Consider the following 20,230-nt stretch of genomic DNA (forward strand, 5'->3'; position numbering starts at 1 on the left):
TAAATTCCCAGGCTGTTACATCAAAGTACAATAGAATCTTTACTTCTCTTCTGAAAGACAATGTGTTATGTTAAAGCATTTGTTCAATATTGACACAAAGAAGAATCCCAACTACTGACTCACCAGGACAATATCCTACCATCACCCAGGAAAATCCAGGGTGATCTCCCACCTGAATATTGATCAGTCTCAGCTCTTTCTTAGTTTTTGGATCCAGTGGGATCATATCCCCAGGTGGCTTATTGCACTATAGTCCTAGTACTATTTAGCCCTTGTAGAGGGTACCATTTTCAGCATTTGAATTGATTTACATCACATATATGATGGGAGTAAATACAAAAGAATTCACAACAAATGTTGAAAACCAAATGCAGACTCATCATCATCATTCTTCTCACATACTTTGCAAGTTAAGCACTCTGTCTTTTTTCCTGCATGCAGGACAAATCCGTAGGCCTCATTGAAACCCCGGAAGCATTGCCCGCCTTAGGGTGGGTTGCTTCCTCACATACTGCATTTAGCAAGTAGAAGGTGGAAGGAAAGAAGCAGAGGCCACAGAACAGCAGGTCCCTTGAAGAATGGAGAAAACTAATTGTGTGAAGCCGTAGCCATAGCTCCCTAGGGAGGAGAAGGATGAAGGGGGAGGAGAGGGGAGAGGAGGGTTGGTGAAGTCTCAGTCAGATTAAGATCTCTCTCTCTCTCTTTCCCTGTTGGTTGCAGCTGGGTCTCACCCACTCCCTGCCTCTAAACTGTCAGCAAGCCAGTGCCAGCCGCTCCGGCCAAGTAATTACCGATGACATGTGAGCTGTATTTTTTCCAGATTCGCTTTCCTGTCTTTCTGCAAGAAAAACAAACAAAAACCGTACCCCAACAAACATGACAGGAAAAATAACACCACTTGTATGGGACTGATACTGGAAACGTGCTGCTCCTCTGGTTGCTAACTGGAGAAACCCCCCCCCCCACTCAGTCCCTCATCCTCCCCCACCGCCGGCAGCTGCGAAGGGCAAGATTAAAGACAGGCTGGCAGACGGGCTTGTTTCAAAGGTCACCATCTCCCTCCAAGCCAAAAACCAATCGCCACACCAAGAATAATAAAAACAACAATAAAGCCAAGAGGTCCCAAAGCAAAGAAGTGGGTCACAGTAATTGAAGGGCAGAGGCGGCACAGCTGACGTTGCTCCTGAAGTACATTTAGACTCACTGGGGAGGAAGGTGAGGGTAACATTCAGTCACCTTCTCTCCTTTCTACATGCAGCTTTTGGGTCCCCTGACTCACTCCACTGCCCATAAAGAGGTTTCCCCAAAACTTCATAATTACGTACACTTCAAGGTTACCATGAAAGCAGCTGCTCCATGATTTATCGCTGACACAACATTATCCCTCCATAGGGCCAAATTCTGATCTGTCAAAGAAGCAGTTTAAATAGGATGACCAGATAGCAAGGGTGAAAAATCAGGGGGTGGGGGGTAATAGGAACCTATATAAGAAAAAGCCCCAAATATCGGGACTGTCCCTATAAAATCGGGACATCTGGTCACCCTAGGCTTGAGGAAAGTGGAAATGGGAAAGATACACTTGTCGGGGGGGAGGGGACTTTTCAAAAGTGCTGAATGTTGGCCTCTCTCTGCTCCCACTGACTTTGATGGGGGCAGAGTTAGGCCAATACTGAGTGCTTTTGAAAATCCCTCCTTTATGCTGCAGAACTGGCATTAAATGTGGGTACGTCTTCTGATTGTCACTGTCCCACAGGTTGCCACAGCACCCCGATGCAGGCTATTCCCAGTAGGAGCACTGATCATCGGCAGAAGGGTGGAGGTAGGGGTCCCACTGCCAAGCTAGGAGGATGTACATGTACAACAAACAAGCAGATCACACCCCTGCCCTGAAAAGGCCTTATAATGCACCTTCTCCATACATTTTGGCAAGAGTCACAGCTGAGTGAAAAAAATTCTGGCCCATACTCCCCACTTGTCTCAGGGATTTCTGGCATGTAACTCTGTGCACAAAGCATCCAGAATTTGGCCCCTGGATTGAATCAATGTTTTAGACTCATTCCAAAGTCTCATGATTATTTTTTCCCACTCCAAAAAGCTTATTTTCTTTCATAGAATCATAGAACCATAGGGCTAGACTGGGCTGCCAGGGTCATCTAGTCTAATCCCCTGCTAAGATGCAGGATTTGTTGTGTGTAAACCATCCAGGACAGATGGCCATCCAGCCTCCTTTTGAAACCTCCAGTGAAGGAGCTTCCACAACTTTCCTAGGCAGTTTGTTCCATTGTTCCATTTCTTCCTTCAGTACCCTCCAATCATAGAAATCAATAAGCTAGTGACGGAAAAGACCTTTTGGTCATCTAGTCAAGTATCCTACCAACACAGTAATGTTCCTTACACTGAGTTTATTAGTGCTTTGTTCACTCCAGTGTTAGGTGACCCAAACAATGAACCCACCTTTGTACAATACAGCAAAGCCTAAAAAATCCTGCACTGTCATATCCTGAATCCAGGTGGCTTGGGTGTTTCTTGTGGGAATGAGTTAGGCACCTGCCTCACTCCACATCAAATGGCCAGAGGTGGTGGTGCCACTTTATAACTTCTAGGTCAGAAGTAAGAGCATTCACCTGGGATGTGGGAGATCCAGATTCAATTCCTTCCTCTCTACCAGAGGAAAGGGGGAAAGGATTTCAACACAGGTCTCCCACCTCTCCAGTGAGTGCTCCAACACTGAGCTATGGGATATTCTGATATGAAGCTTTCCTCAATCTCTCCCACTGAAGCTGTTTCACTGTGGATAAATAATGAAGGAGCAATTGGAGGAGCACTACTCCCACTACCTCTCACATCCTCCTCCTGGATTGTGCCTTGCACAAGAGTTAGGTGGCTGAATGCCTATCTTCTGCAGAGGCAACTTTTACCCTGAAAATTTAGGCACTTTTCAGTGAGGTTAGGAACCTACCAGGTGCAGCAGGAGCTTTGTGAATCTCAGTGGAGCCATAACTGGGACCTAGGTGCCTGGCTACCTTTGTGGATCTGGGGCCAACAACGCACTAGAAAGCATTAGCAGGATTCGGCCATTGGTAGTTAGCTGGATCTGTCCCTAAAACCTAACCTCCCTGCCCCCTTGCAAGGAAAAGGGACTGACTGCATTGGGTTAATAATGCCTAACTGCAAAGACATGAGGAAGTACCTTGCTGAATCAGGCTCTAGATGAGCAATACCTGCTTTGCTACATTGTGGGGGAGTGGGGGGAGGGGGAATGTTAAAAGATCCCTAGACAAAACTATGAGAACTGTTAAAATGTGGTAATGAAACGATCATAAAAACATTATAAAAAAACCATAAAATACTAAAAGACCAAACATAAAGCTCAACAAATAACCAAGCAGGGACATGGACTTGTGTCCGCTCTTATGGCAGAACCAGGTAACATGGCCAAAAAGTCTATTCTGCAGCAATATAGGATGCCGTTTGAAACACACAGGGATGCTTTTTTTGTTTGTTTGTTTTTAATTTAAACACAGTTTGAAGTATACTGAATTATATCCCAACAGGACACCCGCCCCCCATAAACAAAATAGTTATCCTGAAGGAAAACTCTTTAATAAATACACAGGCATGGTCTACCCCTAAAACTTAGGTTGATCTAGCTACATTACTCAGGGGGTTGAAGCTGACCTAAGTCCCAGGGAAAAAAACTCCTTCCATCGCTGTAGTAAGTGTGTACACCACAGCAGCATAGCTTACGTGCTGTAGCTGCACTGCTGAGTACAGACATTCCCCGTGTCTTCTTCGGGAGGCCAGGCATCAGCTGCAGAAGTAAATTATAATAATAAATACATAAATGCCGCACAGCTATGTGACAGTTCCATCTTCTGGTCACTAAGGGTATGTCTATACTGCAGCTGGGAGTGCGCCTCTCAGCCCGGATTTAGACTCACACTTGCTCGGCTCAAGCTAAGGCGCTAAAAATAGCAATGTGGATGTTGCGGCTCGGGCAGCAGGTTGAGCTCTCAAGCCCACCCTTCTCCCCTGGATCTAAGTTCAGCTGGCCAGCAGGAGTCTCTGCTAGACTCATAGTGTCCATACTGCTCCTTTCAGAGAGCTAGTGCGAGTCCGTCTGCGCAGGCTGGGAGGCTTGCTCCCACTTGCAGTGTAGACACACCTTCAGCATTGTGTGCACCTGGTCTGTCATCTTTTGCTCATCTCACACCTCACAGCAGGGATTGTGTCCTCTTCTATGGTCCATATAGTGCTGAGTCAACACCAATGCCCAGCAAACGTAAGTAATAATATACATAAAAACTGGGTTTACACTGGAAATAGAAACCTCAGGTATAGCATTGTGACTGCAACAATGTGCTAAAACATGCTCCAACCCACAGGCTTCTCTCTCTCTGTAATCCTAGCTTCCCAGCTGCTCGAGCACGATGCACACCAGGACTCAGGGTGTTAATAAAACAATGAGTAGAAGTTTGGAATCTGTCCAGTTCTTCACGCTACCCACATGAATACCTGGAAGCACACTGTTACCATAGTTATCCTGTCAGACTGAAATCAAGTTGTCAAAATTTGTTCCAGTTGAGGCCAAGATGGCCTCCACAGCAGGTAACTACAGGGCCAAATACACAGGAATATGTGGTTTAAGATTTCCTAGCTATCTGGACAATACTCTCATTTCACTGAATGCACCAATTTGTGCTAGGACCACACATATTAGAGGCAAGTCTTACTGAGGTCCATTTTCAGTCTGTTGAAATTGTGCCATTTCTAGTATACTTGTCTTTCCCTTTTTGTCAAATCAGTCATTGAGCTAGCTATGCTAGTATTTTGACAGTGTGAGAAAAGGAATTGTATATGAATAATCCAAAATGGACTGATATGTAGAAATGCTCAAGCCCCCAATTAAATTAGGATGTCAAAGTGAGAACAAGGTGTATTACCCAATGTCTTTATCTTGCCAAAGTAGACTGACTCCAAAAGGGTTGGTTAGCTTGTGTTTAGACCCTGACCCCGGGTGCATGTACAAGGAGCTTTCCCATTATTAATGCCCCTCACACAAGTGTTAGACTCATTGACAGCCCCTATGTTTAGAGGTGCACAAAAGTACTCCCTCCTAGTGCCCTTGACCTGCAAGCCATCCAATGGAGGCAGAAGCTGTTATCTCACTGCTTTACTTCCTCTTCTGCACCAGGTGACAAAGCTGGCTGGGATAGAGGAAGGTGTATGCTACACTATCCTAAGAGGTGGTGCAGTTTGCTCATTTGTTCTGTGTAACAGAGAACTCAGAAGGGACTATACTTTTTGAGACACAGACCCTCCCAGGTCTTCTCCTGTGGCAATAACTTGAAAATGCACGCAGCGTGAGCCAGCATGTATGTGCATTAAGTTGGATTTTTTGACCTAGCCCTGGTCTATCCCTAAAACTTAAGTCAACCTAACTGCATTGCTCAGAGCTGTGAAAAAAAATTATATTATGACTGACATAGTTAAGTTGACCTAGTCCCTGGTTAAGATGCAGCTAGGTCAATGGATGAATTCTTCTGTTGACCCAACCACCACTTCTCTGAGAGGTGGATTAACTACATCCATGGAAAACCTCCTTCCGTCGATATAGAAGCATCTACACTATGGAGCAGAGTGGCACAGCTGTAATGCCATAGCTGTACCGCTGTACTAGCTGTAGTGTGGACAGACCTTTAGAGGTCCACTGTCCTGTTCAAGCTGGGCTGTTATCTAGATCAAGCTGATGCAGAGTGACCCATATCAAACGAGGATGTCCCAATTCCACATTGTGGACCTATCAACTGGCACTTCGGCACAAAGAGCACCTCTGTAACACTGGTGTAGATCAGGAATAGCTCCACTGACGTCAATGGATTTTCACTGGTATCAGGCCAAAATAAAATCAGAAACAGACCGGTAACATCCACTGCATGCACTTCAAATAAAACCCAGTTTGAAATGTCCAGAAGGTATTCTATTTAGGCACCTTTTGTAAACTGGACTCTGTGGATCTGATTCTGATCTCACTAACATTGTTTTTTACACTGGGGAGATTCCATTGACTTCAGAGAAATTACTCCTAGTTAGAGGTGGGTGAATTTTTTTTTTTTTACCTTATAGCAAATAGTTTGAAACCTGATTCTCTCCCCACCAAACATCCCCCAGATTTTTCAGCTCAGCCATTGAACCAACCCTCCTCCTCCCCAATTATTCACTCAGCTGTACTCCTGATTTACATAAGTGTGAAATCTGAATTAGGCCTTTTAATATCTGAACGTGCCAGCATTGTGCTGTCTCAGTCCCCAGATGGGTTGTTCCTGTTTTAATGTATCATATCACCACCATCTCCCCTTCCCAATACCTTATGCTACCACAACCATTACAAAAGGGTCCCATAGTAGAATGGCATATTCTTGTAAAGCAAAATAGATGAGGTCTGAATAGCATAAACAGCAAAATGCTAACCCAGTTCGTCACATGATCCCAGGCTCTAAACAAAAGGGCAGAGGTGGGGCCCATAGACCAGTCCAAGTGTCGGGTGGGTCTGTGTTTTACAAAAGATAAGAACTTTTTTTTTTTTTTTTAAGTATTTTGTACAGCTGCTTTTTGCTACACTGAGGGGGGAAATAATGCACACAGACTTCAGTCACATGGGGTGGAAAATACACACAAAACACACAAACTCTGAGTTTGGGATGTATATATTATTCACAAGTATTTGCTGCCAATAAAAGCTTCCAAGCATCCCATACAAAAATACACAAGTAGTTGGCTTATCCTACATATTTGTGTCAACTTTTTTATTTTTACCTTTGGCCTTTTTTAGTCTCACTTACTCTAAGTAATAGGTCAGAGCTATTGTCTCTACCTATCCACCTATCACTGACATTTACAAGGATTAAACATTTATATGGATGAGAACATCCAAAGTTAGAATACACAGAATAAAAAACAACAACAAAAAAACCTCTCCTGCTTCAGGGCATATCACAACCACTCTCTCATGGCAGGTAGGAAGAAACTTTCCCTCTGTGCAGATAAATCCTGTATTGGACAGTTATGGAATTCTTTTGAGGCCTCTGTTACTGGCTATTGTCAGAGTCAGAATTCTCGACTGCGTGGATCACTGGTCTGATCCAATATGGACAATTCTTATATTCCTATCTATATACTTATACTGTGCTCATAACAGTATCATCTAAATTGCAAAGTGTGGATCCGCATCTAGATCTGGGCATGAATTTACCAAAGTTCAGGGAGACTAAGTCTGGGATTTTGTATCAGCAGAAAAGGAGCCAGTCATGAAGTTTGGATTGAAACCTGGCTTCAAACTTCTCAAAAGTTTGTGATTGCTCAGATCCAAGATTTGGTTCAGGCCCATCTGTGGGATTGCCATAAAAAAAAAGTGTCACTGAGACAGAGATTAATGCTGCCTTTATGAAGTCAATGTAAGTAAACATTTGAAATTTATACCATGATTTGTTTTTTGTCTTGTTGTAAGAGCAGGGACTGGGAGTTGGGTTCTATTATTGACTTTTTGTAATCTATATACTATCCTTAGCAATTCAACCAACTGCAATAGAACTGGTTTTACTTCTGCTGCTATTCCATTTCTATACCTTTTTAAAAGAGATAATTCTCCCTAAAAGACAAGAGTATTCCTTATGATAGGAATTTAACAGGTAGATGAGAAAACACAGGACCCCTTTCACCCTAAGAAAGATAGTTAAATCAAACACAATGATAAGCTATATTCTCCCAACTGATGCTAAGTAACTATCAAACCATCTTTTTCTATGCTTGTTTTGTATTCATTTGCCATTATCTTTATTATGGTTCATATTTTCTTGAGTCCTGCAAAGATATAAAATGAGGCACAAGTTGATTTATATTATTCCTCAGATACATTTAATAATTTTATGGAGGTTAAAAAAAAGGCACAACATTTCCAAGGGCTATCTCCACTCAGCTAGAGGAGAATGGCATTCACAGGGTTACAATCTGCATTAGCTTAAGTTTCTTCTGTTGTCCCCAAGGAGAGGAAAGAAGCAGAATACTTCCAGAGACTAATGAAACATGGAAACAATTTGTGTACAAGCAAAAAACAAGTCATGTCGTTTCTCACTGCCAATAATAATACTTTATTTCCTATTTGTACTGTATAACTTTCAGGATGAAAAACAAGTGACACTATTCAGTAATTCCCAAAGATGTCATTTTACAAGTAATGTAACTATATCACTGAGTTCATGTTATGTATGAATTATTCAGAGTCCACATTTATGGGGATTGAATAAGTATCTGTTTTGCTTCCCTTTGGGCACCTTTGAAACCTGATTAACTGAAAAACACAGGCACCTCAACTTCTTTGAGGAATCAGACTTGCAAATCTAGTCATCATAAACCCAATTAGAACTCTTTATTTGCAAAGTAAATCCAATTAAGCCTCCTTTAGTCATAGCATTTAGAGCCTTGCTATTGTCCAAAGAGCAAAGAATGTGTATGTGAGGTGGGGGGTGAGGAGGTGCGTGTGTTTGCCATATCAGTAGTGATTGCCCCGATGCTTTTCTAATAAAGGGGTAGATGGCCAACTCTGGAGTAAATGGGATAGGGCTGAATCTTTTGGTAGGGCTGAATCTGGCCCAGGAAAAGGCTTAGACAATTGAGTTTCAATTAGACTGCCTGCCAAAACAGTGTGTCAAGTGGCACCATTCAGACCTCCTGTGAATTACTGCAGGTGCCAAAATCCCTAAGAATAGCTGAGAAATAGCATCTCCCCACCCAGCTACAGTGTTAGATTAACACAGAGATAAAACAACAATCCGATGAGTTCTCAGTGGGGCTAACCTGGTGCCTCATGCAGAGCTGAGTCTCCCTATGTGGTCTTGTTTATGGCTGCCCAAAGCCAGCTTCTCTGCTGGCATTTTATGTTCGTCAGCTGCATACGTCAGTTTGACAGGTTCTGCCGCGCATGAATTCAATGCAAGGGCAACAACTGTCTTGTGATGTATTTTCAGAGTAGAGTGTGGAATGCTTTTTAAACTCCTACTTCTCACGTGCAATGCCTGTGCTCCTTCGGTGTATGACTCACACGTCTACATTTTAAGGAGGCTGCTATTCTCATGCAGGTTTCAAACGGATTTACTTTGGCAGAACAGTGTATAAAATTATAGTACCATTTAGACCCTCTAAATTGCTGTTCTGGTGCAGCAGGTGCCAAAATTCCTAAAAATAGTGGGGGAAAACGCTTTGACAGATCAACACCGAGATAAAATGTCCATCTGATAAGTCTTTGGTGGCTTTAGCTAGGTGCCTCATGCAGAGCTGGCTAAATTAAGACCTAGACCCAGTAGTACTCATGTTCTTCAGATGGTTATCTGTTTGGCAGTGAATATTTCCAGATACATTGGCCAGAACCTATCAGGGTTGCAAAACTAGCCTCAATGTTATAGGCATTGATTTAATGTTCCATTCAGTCAATAATTTCAACTGTCAAATGCATGGAAGCAGCAAGTTGTTTCATTGTCTGCCAGAGTGGAAAACCCATACCTGGTCATGGCTTTGAATGCTCTTAGGCCTGTTTATATCAAATTAGGAGGCCTAGTTACAACATTGCTGTCTCCTGACTCAGTTACAGCAGGTTAAAAGTTGTAGTGCAGATGGTATATAACTGTGTTCAATAACTAGCCAAACAGCAGACAATCCAGGATGTTAACCAGGTTACAGGGATGCAGTTAGTTCCCATCTGCATTACAAAAAGAAAAGGAGTACTTGTGGCACCTTAGAGACTAACAAATTTATTAGAGCATAAGCTTTCGTGAGCTACAGCTCACTTCATCGATGAAGTGAGCTGTAGCTCACGAAAGCTTATGCTCTAATAAATTTGTTAGTCTCTAAGGTGCCACAAGTACTCCTTTTCTTTTTGCGAATACAGACTAACACGGCTGCTACTCTGAAACCTGTCATCTGCATTACAATAGGGGAACAGGTAGTTCTAACCATCCATCCCTGACATGCTCATCACTGTAACATTTTTGTGTCATGCTCTGAGTGTTATCAAATGTGGAGAAATCTGGAGAAAAACTGGGGAGCTAATTACAGAGCCAAGGACCCCTCAACCAATGCCCCTTACCATCCGTCCCCCAGTCTTTAAACCAGGACAGAGCTAGTTAATCAAACATACTGGAAGATCACAGTTGCTATAGTTTCACATGGGAAGAGAGCAGCTTCTCAGGTAATTGGGACCCAAGTCATTTATTGCTTTATAATTCAAAACTAACACTTTAAACTTTACCCAGAACTCACAAGCAGCCATTACAATAGTATAACATGCTTATCACAAGAAGCTTTTATTATGGAACTTACAAAAGCAGAGGGTCCCAAGCAGTCACTTGTCTTGCTGTGATTTAGCTCTGATCCTATTTGGTAGAATCTACCAAAGCTATGAGGTATTAAAGATGGCTCTAAGGACAAATCCAAGCTTTACATGCCCACACAGGCCTAGATTTTATGGAAATGAATTTCTAACACTGCTAACCAGCTCCATTGTTTAAAGCAGTGCCCTCTCAGACTTCAGTAATAATTCAACAGTGAAATAAACAGCCCTGATCAGATAGCTATGGAAATTAGATAAAGTGCACAATAGCTGTGAAGATAGGAATATTTCATGACAAGTCATATCAGTTTCTTCCTAATTTAAGTTCCTTCTGATTACTCTTTGTTAATATCTCACATTAATATGAAGAGCTGGAAAGAAAGGAAAAGATATTTTTCAGATAGAACCTCTTTTCCCCAACTTCAAATATGTACAATTTAATAGTTCTCTCATGTCATTGTAATATAAGGACTCAACAGTTTTATAAGTGACTTCCACCATTCCCTACAGTTACTTGGAGATAATCATTGCACTTCTGGGCTTTTCAGAAAGAATTTCTTCCACATTAACTTTTATAAAAAGAAAAGGAGTACTTGTGGCACCTTAGCGACTAACAAATTTATTTGAGCTTAGGCTTTCGTGAGCTACAGCTCACTTCATTGAATCCGATGAAGTGAGCTGTAGCTCACGAAAGCCTAGGCTCAAATAAATTTGTTAGTCTTCTAAGATGCCACAAGTACTCCTTTTCTTTTTGCGAATACAGACTAACATGGCTGCTACTCTGAAACTTGTCATTAACTTTTATGCCTCAGCTACACTAATAAGCTATTGTTCCGCTACTTGTTGAGGATGGGATTTGCACAAGTGACCCGCACTGGTCTAACTTTGTTTCCATTGTCAATGGATGGCAACTCCCTTGGAAGCAGAGTTAGGCCAATGTGGAGCACTTTAGAAAATCCCATCCTACATACAATGTATGACATAATACTGCCAAGCTCAGTTGTTTACATCTTATGCAATAGACAGTTTTTAAATAAAACCATAATTTATTTCAAAGTAAGTTAACCCCTTTCAACAAGGTAAGAAAAAAAATCACAGGTAAATATGGTTAACGTGATTGCCACTTTTTCTTTTTTAAATAGAACACAATCTGGAAAGGTTATTAAGAAGGCCAGCTGCAGTTACTTTAAATCAAAGTAAAGCAGCAGATAACATGAGTAAGCATACATCAATAGGAGAGAAGTCTGATGTCACCAGAAGGAATCTGAGACCTTGTAAAGTGAGCTACAGTGAAATCTGGAATGTACCATGCACATAGCTGGTTATAAAACTCTTTAGACCATCAAACCCAACCTATCACACAGAGTAAATGCTTCTATTTGTGTTTCTTGTTGCTCTTATCAAAAGGTAAATAGGTTTGGCATTTTGTAATTTTCTGGGGGTGGAGGATGTTCTCCAAAGGCCTGATCCAAAGCCTATGGAAGTCACAAGGCATCGGTCCTGCAAACAGATCCATGCAAGTGTAAGGATCTGCTCAAGCGGATCCATTTGCATGCTTGGGGGCCATTTTTTAAAGCTGATACATTGTGAAATGTATCTGTTATAGGTTTAAATGGTGAATTGCTACCAAATTTAAAACATACAAATCCAAATTTTAAAAATCATTTGCATTTTAATCTATTTCAGAGTGGTAGCCGTGTTAGTCTGTATCAGCAAAAAACAATGAGGAGTCCTTGTGGTACCTTAGAGACTAACAAACTTATTGGGGCATAAGCTTTCGTGGGTTAAAACCCACTTCATCAGATGCATAGAGTGAAAAATACAGTAAGCAGAATATATATTATAGCACATGAAAAGATGGGAGTTGACTTTCCAAGTGCACTGACCCCCCACTTGGTAAGGCAACTCCCATCTTTTCATGTGCTATAATATATATTCTGCTTACTGTATTTTTCACTCTATGCATCTGATGAAGTGGGTTTTAGCCCACGAAAGCTTATGCCTAAATAAGTTTGTTAGTCTGTAAGGTGCTACAAGGACTCCTCATGGTTTTTGCACTTTAATATCAGTTTAATTATCATAAGACATCCAGTATTAAATCCTTTTAACTAAATAAACAGATTTAATGAGAGAGAAAAGAGCCGGAGGGATATTTGGTCTAGGATATTGTACTATTGTACCTGATTTTTCATAGCAGTGAACAAAGAGTATGTTATCTTTCTGACTTTAATATGATCATTCCACTCAGCTGTCTCCCAGTATCTCATCCAGTATTTTCTGTGGTCTAGTTTCAGTCTGATGCCGTGACTCTTTAAGAGCTGGGCTTTAAATAGCAATAATTGATGCCTGTCTTTAAAGCAATAATTCAACTTTAAAAACAAAAAATCCTGCCTCTTAAATTAAAAGACACCACAGAACCTTAAAAGTCTCCTAAACAACTCCCCTTGCTTTTGGAGCACTGTTCTTTTATTGTTACAAATTCAGGCTTTGCTTCTGCATATGGAGCCACTTGCCCTCACCCAGTAATTTCAGTGGGAGTTTTGATACCTTAACTATGAATGTCCTTGCTTTCAGATGTATGGGTTTCCCTTCAATATACCTTAACTGTGAACTTCCTAGCTTTTTAAAGGCATTTTATTATATATAACTTGCAATGTTCTTGTAAGGATTTTTACCCTTACATTACCAATATATGCTCTCAGTCTTAACTCCAGTTTAATGAGGATTTTTGTTTCAGAATTACCTTAGTTTTCCAAAACAATCTTAAGGGCAGTCCCCAAGAAGGAACAGACTGCTCCCTGGGTCTGGTAGTGACCAAGTCCTAAGGGTTGCTGAGGATTCTCCTGACCTTCAAAACCTTAAGAGAGTCACAGGAAGGGCGAATTGTCCCTGACTTCCCTTCCAACCCAAGACCTCTGCACTCCTCTGCCCCGCCTCCTCTTTCTTTCCCCCACCACCAAGCCACACATATCACAGACCAAGAGATCTGCAGGAATTGACTCCCTTTCTTCTCCAGACCTTAAGTCAGTGGTGGGCAACCTGCAGTCCATGGGCCGCACGTGGCCATCAGGGTAATCCACTGGCAGCCCAACAGACAGTTTGTTTACATTTGCACAGTTGCCTGCAGCTCCCAGTGGCCGTGGTTCGCCGTTCCCGGCCAATGGGAGCTGCGGGAAGCAGCGCAGGCCATAGGGACGTGCTGGCCGCTGCTTCCCGCAGCTCCCATTGGCTGGGAACGGTGAACCACGGCCACTGGGAGCTGTGGGCAGCCGTGCAAATGTAAACAAACTGTCTGGTGGCCCGTCAGCAGATTACCCTGACAGGTCATGTATGGCCCGCAGACCTCACGTTGCTCACCACTGCCTTAAGCAGCAATGGGGAGAGGAGTACTGGGGACAGGAGAGGTCAACGGTAAGTGGTGCAGCAGAAGAAAGAACAAAGACTTACAATGGATACTCCGTTCCAACCTTAACTATGGAGCAGCTACCACTGCTCTATCATAACAGGGCCAAATGCTGCTTATCTACTCTGGTCTAAATCTAGTGTAGATCCAAAGACTGGAATGGAGTTACTTCAGATTTACATCAGTGTAACTCAGAGCAAGATTAGTATTTCTTCTTGATTTGAACCCTGAATAAACCACATTTTATTATATGATGCCTATACAAATTATTCACCTTCTGCTCAAAGTTATAAAATGTGAAGTCAAACTTGATTTAAAAAAAAGCCACCAAACCACAATATTGTTGGAGTAAAAAAAAAATTTTGCTGTCTGTTTGTCGGAGTTAAAAGTGAATGGTGTTGCTCCAAATTTACACTGGTGTAACTGAGATCAGAATCTGCCCTACTATGTTTATGCTTATCAACAGGAAAGTAGCTGGATTGACCACAATCAAGTCTTCTGTGAATGCCCCCTCCACCAAGTAATATGGCAATTTTCCGAAGAATAAATTAAAGATTAAACAAAATTTATTACAGAGTAATGTTCTGGAAGTTATTTTTCACAATAATTACCAAAAAATGCACTGGATTTGCTCTTAGGTATTTTCCATTTATTATATGTTAGGGAAGAGTTACATACTAGAAGGAGGACTTGTGGCACCTTAAAGACTAACAAATTTATTTGAGCATAAGCTTTCGTGAGCTACAGCTCACTTCATTGGATGCATGTAGCTCACGAAAGCTTATGCTCAAATAAATTTGTTAGTATCTAAGGTGCCACAAGTCCTCCTTTTCTTTTTGCGAATACAGACCAACACAGCTGCTACTCTGAAACCTGTCATACTAGAAGGAATCGTTTTATTTTGTACTGTGGCCAAATCTTGCAACTGTTATTCACTTATGAAGTCCCAATGAAGTCAATAGGGTTACTCATATAAATGCTGCAGGACTGGACTCCTAATAGGTTCAGAATTTGCAGCAGAAGATTCCTCACAGTACTGATTATTCATTTAAGACATCTTTAATATATAGCATTTAAAGTGAATGTGAAGAATATCTTGGGTTCCATCATTAGCTGTAGTTTCAGAAATGACTAAAATCCCCTTAACTACAATTTGCCATGATGCTCATTATTGGGAAATCCTTTAAAGTAACTGTTAAAGTAATTAAGCTAGCATCCTCGATTTAATCTTTAAGGCTGACCAGCCAGCATTGAGTCACTGTAGTCTTCTAGGTCAGACAGGAAAAGAATTGTCGTCATTACAAAACGCCACTGCGTAAGTATCTCTGAAAAAATGGCAGCCAAGTGTACACAGTTGGATAATCAGATGCTGTGAATAACATTATGTTGAACAGGTGAGCTTGGGGAATTTGGCACTTCAGACTTGGACCAATGATGTCCTTGTGTGCACTATAAAAGATCCATGAAACACTTTCTCTGACATAACACATTTAACAAACTTGTCAAGATGTTTCCTCTATCCAGAAAATCATCCAGCCTATTAGGAATGATAATTTGGCACACAGTATGCTCAAGGGACAGATAGGAGAAGGGATGTTTCATACAAAGGGGCTTCCACCACTAGCCAGCTATGTCAACTTGCAACTAAAAACAGAGATGCATAAAAATAAACTTTAACTCTTCACCCTGTACAATTAAGCTGTTTTCTAGCAAAATACTCACAGTCTAAACAGACACTAAACTAGTCAGCTTCAGTGCTTCAACTTTTACTGTTAAAAAGAAAAACAAAGCAGCAGGGCAATCAACATTAGATATTTTCCTATTCAAAACTTGGAATTTTAAGCTCATATAAATTAAAGATTAAACAAAATTTATTACAGAGTAATGTTCTGGAAGTTATTTTTCACAATAAGTTGAGTTGGGCCAGAGCTTCATAGTTCAGAACCAGATCCAGATCCCAGCCTTCTCAAAGTGCAAGATCTTTGGGTCAGGGGTTCCAGGTCAGGCCCATTTTTAGAAGAAGCACCAGTATATGTTCTGCTAGCCACAGAGGCAGACAGAGGAAGGATGGCCCAATGGTTAGGACAGTAACTTGTATGACAGAGGTTCAAGTCCTTGCTCTTTCACATACTTCCTCTGTGATCTTAGAGAGATCACTTAGTCTCTCACTCAGCTCCCCATTTGCAAGCATAAATGTGCTGGAACTAGGTCATGGGGAGGGGGTGGCTGCTGCACCACTTTGCAAGATAGCTATATTAAAATAGATCCTAGACAACCTACTTCCCACAGATGTTGTGAAAATAAATACATTATAGATTGATACTCCAGTAGTGAGGGCCATATCAGTACCTAAGACAGCCACCCAAAAGTTTCAGATTGATGCTCACTCACTTCAACGTCTGAATAACATAAAAAATATCGTTTACCTCCCCGACTTGATTTTACCATCCCTAAGGAATACAGACCAACTGGCTGCTCACAGGCAAAAGCTCCCCCTACACCTCCAGAGCTTTAGCGAATAAAAAAAAAAACCTGTCCAAAACACCTCCAAGAGAGGACATTGCTCCTGTCTCCTCCCCACAATGGCAGTCAACCAGTTCAGGGGAGATCTATCATATCCATGACATAGGAATGTCTGCCACTAAACAAATCTAAAAATAGAAGTGTAGCCTAATTACTCCTGGATTATCTCTTTGTAAATTCTATCCTATAGGCACTGCCCTGCCACTCATATGGCTGCATGTGCGAATACACAGTGCATGTGTCTATCACCTCTCTAAGCACCTTATTTACATACCAATGACATTTGCTGTCTCAAGTCTCAAATGATCAGGCGCTTTGGCAAGTGGGGACAGACCCCAGGGTGCCAGTTCCACAGGGAACCTCGATACTAAATTGCTGCCCCTGGTTGGGGGGGGGAATGTGGATGCCCACCTCACTGCCTTTGAGCAGGCTGGCGAGTTGAACCAGGGGGACTCTGTGGAAAGCCCAGGTGTCTAGCTCCCTTGCTGGGTCCCAAGGCCATAGACTCTGACAGCCTGATGGGTCGGGTGGTGGACAGGCTCCCACTCCTGACCCCAACCTATATGTCTGTGTGGAGTCTCCTGGGCTCAGAAAACAAAAAAACAAAAAAAACCACAATAACTTCAGTAATGTGTAAAAGGCAGCCTTATATTTTTCACCATCAAACATGTAAATACCGAAGGTCATTTTAAAGCACTGTAGGAGAGAAGGGATAAGTGGAAGGTATCAAAGGATTCGGAAATAGGTGTAAGATTCAGACTAGCCTTTCCCTCACAAATACACAATATCTAGAGCAGCAGCGAATGTGAGCATTAAAAGGGGTTTCCAAGAGCCTGTGAATGATATTTCTTTTTATCCAATTTTGAGCTAAGATTCTCATTTCCCTTTCTTTATGACATAGCTGTATCATACTTGCTTCCAGGAGGCTCAAAGGCATCTACTTTTTAATTCACACTTCTGTGTCCACTAATTTTTTAGGATAAGTGCATGTGGAAATAGACTTCTTACTCATCAAGAAGACATCAGGTCAAAATCAGTATTCATGCAATAGGGCTTTGTACACATATTACATCCCCTTGCTCCATCTAATAGGCAACTCATTATATTCCTATTACCCAAGGCTTCCTCCCTAAACACAGTTAATCTTGACATTACAAGTACAAGTATTATGCAGCCTGTCATCTGATGAGCAGCCAAAATGGATATATGAGAGGACAAGAATGGACTTATTCCATTTGCAGAGTCCTTCAATGTGCTGTGTGTGTGTGTTACACTTTATTGCAGCTGAGAGATGAATCATGAACCTTTGGGCCACAGGCAGTACTTCTAACAGGGGAGCTAGAAAGTACTTATCTCGAGTAGAGGCTGTGGTATACTGTTTGGCTAATCTATGGATTGCAGAAAGTAGTTGTCCAAAATTGCAACATCTCAATATTCCAACCGGGTCAAGAAATATATTTCCCCACATTCTGTAGTGCTGCCCTCAAAGCCTATATTTCAAATAAATGTAATAGATAGCTGTAACTTCAAAATGCACACATTTTTATTCTAAAAGTTTGAAAACAACCAACATGTTCACATTTAATTTTGAATATGGTTCGATTGCACCTTAAAATGGGAAAAATTGCAATGTTTCACCCCCCAAAATAGTCCTATTTTCCAGGGAAAGATGAAATTTGCTTTGGACAAATAAAAAAAATCAATTTATATAAGAACCATGTAAAATGTGAAATGCTTTTGTTGTGAAAAAGGTCATTTCAAAGGAACTTTGAGAGAAATGAAATTTCAAGATCATGAACAGCAGAAAACAGTGTTTTATGCAAACTTTTGCAGTTTTTTGCAACTGTCAACTGTAGTTGTAACAAAGACATGGTAGTATTGAAAATGCTGTGTGTGTCTGTGTTCTGATGAAAAATCTGTATGAATGGCAGAGTACAGAAAGTACAATGGGGATATTGTGTCCTGGATCCTCATATTTTTTCCCGCCCTAGAAGCTTAGCTATCAGCCTGCAGTAATAGGAGGTGTTAACCAATTGCTAATAACAAACAGTAATTTTTGGTCTTAATGTTTAAATCAGTAACAAAGTACAGTATATGCTGTAAATAACACTTGTTATTCAAAAGGAAACACTGTCTTGAGAGTGCATAGAAGGTATGTGCCAAAGCCAACTGGTCAATAACAGGATTATGTTCATAGAATTCCCTTGCACCATTTTTAAACTTTAGCCCAATACATTCCAGTGTCACCTGACCTATCTCACTGATAGTGGCAAGTTCAACAGCTAGTGACTTGCAATACCATTGATTTAAAGGACCCATATTAAACAGTTTCAGCTTTACAACAGAGAGTAGGTAAGCCTGTCAGTAATTTGAATAAAATAGATGAATGAATGTAGTAGTCTGTCACATGTGCATTGTGTGCAACAAAGGTAAATTTAGGTTGAGCTAAGGATGTTTTAAGAGCAAGTGTGCAAAGCTGAGCTTCTGAATAGGTATTATGTCCTATCAAGGACTCATTGTTTAGCAGATCCTATACCTAACAATGCCTCATTGTGAAGGCTCCAAAGATCAGTGCATTAAATACCAGTTTTTCAGACCACCTTCACATTTTCAGTGGCCTCTAGTGCTGCACACACTAGGATATTCCTATTACAATCATACCTGGCTATTGGCTGCGTAAGTAGTGGGCACTTTATTAAATGGATGGGACAAGCATCTCAGATCACTGGTTTTATTTCTACAAGAATTTTATTCTACCCAATCCCAGAGAAATCTCTTTTTAGGTTTTTGGAGACGTGCTGCTGTTACAAACCTGGAAAACTAACCTTGGACTTATCAGACTTTTCACTTGGATAGATATTTCACTCAGAGATCTGGAGGGAGATCACTGCTTAAGTCACGACTCATGATTAACATGCATTTAAGATGTCCAGTTTCTATGTGCAAAATTGTCGGATACGACCTTCAATAGAAGGGAAGATCCTGGTTCACTGTATAGTGCAAAGTAGACATGTACAATGGTATTCACTTGGAAAGACTGCTTTACAACAGGAGCACAGAGAAACAAGTGGTGCTTCTTTGTTGGCAACCAATAGTATCCAAAAATGCTACATTTCTACTTACTAGAAATCAATGGACTATTACAGAATGGCATCATGGTTCAGAACTGCCAGTGGAGTGAGCTGCTAATCTTCACAGCTGAGAAGGTGAGACCTCGCTAAGGACTTTTAAAACCAAAGTAATAAAACTGCAGTGACTGCCTGATTCTCAGCTATTCCAATTTTCTGGGCTGGGGGTGGGTCTGGAATAGCTCTAGGTTGGGGGAGGGTACATGGTCCCTCCCCCCAGCCAATAGTAGTAAATTCAAACAAAAGTTAATGTAACCATGTCTCCTTTCTTCTGTGGTGTAATCCCCAGCATAGGAGTGTCATGGATCTGGGGATTTGGGGGTAGAGGGTGGGCAGGAGAATCCCTGATGCCATTCCAAAGGTTCAAGGATTCCATTAGGCCCCCCTATGCCTCCAGAGGCTTTGTAAGGTTTGCACAGATATCAGGGAATCTACTGGGGCTGGGGGGGATGCGGGGGACACTGCCTTTTTTATGGGCAGGGAAAAGGAGGAAGAGAATCTTTCTCCTCCCTCCCCATGGAAGAATTTGACAGATGCTAGGCATGGGGAACCACATGGAGGCTTCCTTTTCCCAGAGAGCTGCTGAATAATTGTTGAGTAGCCCTAATAGTCTAAGCCTAATAGACACTAAGGCTACAAGGATCAGCAAATATGAGTATTCATGTAACCTGTGGAATTACAGGGAAAGGGATTACTGTAAAAATAGTAATTAATAAACTCAATAGTGTGGTGAGCTTGACAAAAAGATTTCCCTGGACCACTCTGTTTAAAAGCTGGGACTTTCAGTACTGATCT

The sequence above is a fragment of the Dermochelys coriacea genome, chromosome 2 (genome assembly GCF_009764565.3).
Source record: "Dermochelys coriacea isolate rDerCor1 chromosome 2, rDerCor1.pri.v4, whole genome shotgun sequence".
In the NCBI taxonomy this organism is placed as follows: Eukaryota; Metazoa; Chordata; order Testudines; family Dermochelyidae; genus Dermochelys; species Dermochelys coriacea.